The sequence below is a fragment of the Mirounga angustirostris genome, unplaced genomic scaffold (genome assembly GCF_029215605.1).
Source record: "Mirounga angustirostris isolate CCGP_5_RB_7025 unplaced genomic scaffold, mMirAng1.0.hap1 SCAF_15, whole genome shotgun sequence".
NCBI classification, from domain to species: Eukaryota; Metazoa; Chordata; class Mammalia; order Carnivora; family Phocidae; genus Mirounga; species Mirounga angustirostris.
The window spans coordinates 53,625,978-53,629,219 of record NW_026991723.1 but is presented as its reverse complement, the minus strand read 5'-3'; the positions used below and the strand labels follow the sequence as shown (position 1 = coordinate 53,629,219).

At 36.1% G+C, this 3,242-nt stretch overlaps 1 pseudogene; it reads left to right on the top strand.

Moving 5' to 3' along the window:
* Positions 1-2,229: 2,229 nt before the first annotated feature.
* Positions 2,230-2,562, top strand: LOC123849370 (large ribosomal subunit protein eL33-like; annotated as a pseudogene).
* The last annotated feature ends 680 nt before the right edge of the window (positions 2,563-3,242 follow it).

Sequence of the window (3,242 nt, the reverse complement as noted above, 5' to 3'; positions counted from 1 at the left end):
ACAAAAACAACATAAGTGTCCATTAACAGATAAATGGTAAAGACTATGTGAGATACACAGATACACACAATGGATTATTATATATCTATTATAAAAAAGGAAATACTTTTATCTGCAACTTGGATGCGCCTTGAGGGCATTATGCTCAGTGAAATAAGCCAGACAGAGGAAAACCAGTACTGTATGATAACACTCACATGTGGAATCTAAAGAAAAACTCAGGGGTCAAAGAGAGTTGAGTGGTGGTTACCAGAAGTTGGTTGATATGGGAAATAGGTAAATGTTGGTCAAAGTGAACAAATTTCAAGTTTTAAGATTACGGATCTGATGTAGAATATAGTAATTATAGCTAATAATACTGTTTCATAGCCTTAAAATTTGCTAAAGGGTTAGATTTTTTTTTTTTTTTTAAGATTTTATTTATTTGACAGAGAGAGACAGCGAGAGCAGGAACACAAGCAGGGGGAGTGGGAGAGGGAGAAGCAGGCTCCCGCCGAGCAGGGAGCCCGATGTGGGACTCGATCCCAGGACCCTGGGATCATGACCTGAGCCGAAGGCAGACGCTTAACGACTGAGCCACCCAGGCGCCCTAAAGGGTTAGATTTTAAATATTCTCAACACAACGAAGAAATGATACCTATGTGTCAGGATGCAGATGGTGGCTAATACAACTGTTGTAATCATTTTGCAATTTATAAACGTATAAACTCAACATGATGTACACCTTAAACTTACACAATTTATGTAAGTTTATAATTGACATTTATGTGTCAATTATATCTCAATAAAGCTGGAAAACAGCTTTTTCCTTATGTTTATTTATAGGAGTTTTGTGATTTCAGGTCTTACATTAAATCTTTAATCCACTTGGAATTAATCTTTTATGAATGGCTTAAGATAGGGGTCTAGTTTCATTCTTTTGCATATGAATACCTAATTTTCCTAGCATCATTTATTGAAGAGACCATCTTTTCCTGTTGAGTATTCTTGGCTCCATTGTCAAATACTAGTTGATGTATATACATGAGTTTATTTATGGGCTTTTAATTTTCTTTCATTGGTCTATGTGTCTGTTTTCAGGCCAGGACCATCCTGTTTTGATTACTCTAGCTTTATAATATAGCTAAATATCAGGAAGTGTAATGCTGCCAGTTTTGTTCTTTCTCAGGATTGTGTTTACTATTTCAGGTCCTTCATGGCTTCAGACACATTTTAGAATTGTTTTTTCTATTTCTTTTAAAAAATGTCATTGGAATCTCAATAGGGATTGCACTGAATCTGTAAGTGGCTTGGTGTTGCATGGACATTTTAATATTAATTTTTCTGATCAATGAATACAGGGTATCTTTACATTTATTTTCTTCAGTTTCTTTCATCAGTATCTTGTTTTCATCATAGAGATTAAATTTTCTTAAACTCATGGGTTAAATTTACCTAAGTGTTTTATTTTTGATGGTATAAATGGATTGTTTTATTTTTTAAAAGATATTGATTTATTTATTTGAGAGAGCACGAGTTGGGGAGAGGGGCAAAGGGAGAGGGAGTATCAGACTCCCCACTGAGTGGGGAGCCCAATGCAGGATCATGACCTGAGCTGAAGGTAGACGCTTAACGGACTGAGCCACCCAGGCACCTGGGATTGTTTTATTTCTTTATCAGAGAATCCATTGCTAGTAAATGGAAATGCTACATAAATCACTTTGTAGTTGTGAAAGAGAGAAATCTAATTGGTGACTATCTTGTATTCTTCCAACCCAATCATTATTCACCAATTTTAATGTAAAAATTGCTTTGAATTTTGAATGCTTATTTCTAGCTGGTGTTTATAATTATTTTGTGTGTAAATTAAATACAAGAAGGCAAATTAATAACTTCCATTCAGAAGAACAATACACTGGACTAGAAGTATTTCCAGAATTGATTTTGAGGAATTAACATCAGAACTATTAGTAGTCAAAAGGTAAAGCCAAATTGATACCCTTTCTTTTCTTTCTTCTTGTCCCCCTTCTTTTTATCTTTCCTCATCTTTTTACCATACTCCATTTTAAATAACATTTGAAGTATCATCCTTACTGATTCAGGTTTCAAATTTGTGCTTAACTTCCTTTCAGCAACAAACACAGGAAGATGGGGTCATTCATGTTATTAGAAAGAACATAACTGGCCTTTTTCTGCCATCTTGGAGTCTGTGGAGGCCTGCTGGGAACAGGACTCCTATAACACCAAATAATGTCTGGAAGGCTCTGGTCCAAGGCCATTTGTGCTGGCTATAAGCGGGGTCTTCAGAACCAGAGGGAGCACACAGCTCTTCTTAAAATCAAAGGTGTTTATGCTCGAGATGAAATGGAATTCTATGTAGGCAAGCAATGTGCTTATGTGTACAAAGCAAAGAACGACACAGTGACTCCTGGTGGCAAACCAAACAAAACCAGAGTAATCTGGGGAAAAGTAACTCGTGCTCATGGAAACAGTGGCATGGTTTGTGCCAAATTCTGAAGCAACCTTCCTGCTAAAGCCATTGGCCACAGAATCTGTGTGATGCTGTACTCCTCAAGGATTTAAAGTAAATAAAGGTGTAGATTTGTAAAAAAAAAAAAAAAAAAAAGAGAGAGAGAGAAAGAACATAACTCATGATTTTAAGTGAAAAACCAAGATAACTGTGACATTAGTCTCCAAAATAATTTTCTTTTGTGGAACATCATGAAGATGAAACTGAGGAATATCACCAACAGCTTCCTGAATAACATGTTACGGCTAATACACTAATGAGCTTTGTGTGGATGCACCTTAAAGTGCTCTTGGATAAAGACCACATTTTAAATATTAAACTGCAATTTAGGAAACATGGCCTTTCAGCAGGCCAAGTATATGTTATTCTAGAGACTAACTTGAAAAAGTATAGATCACATGAGTAGCTAATCCAAAATGAACCATATATTTCAACATTTCCTATAAATAGACTGTATCTAAACTAAATGTATGGTAAGAGCAGAGAGGTGCATTCTATTACAAGACCCAGAGTGCTTAGACTTTTGTACAAATTAAGTTATAGCCGTTATGGAGTCCACTTTCAGTGACATGATGGATTGCAATGGTGGCAGTTATAGTTGGCCAGGAGTCTTAAAAATAGGTCAAGGAAGGTATCCCTGTAGTCACTCTACTCTAGCTCTTGTGCTTTTAGAATAATGGAAAGTCTACTGTTACCACACTTTCAAGAGATCAAACAAGAGCTGCCTCCTGTG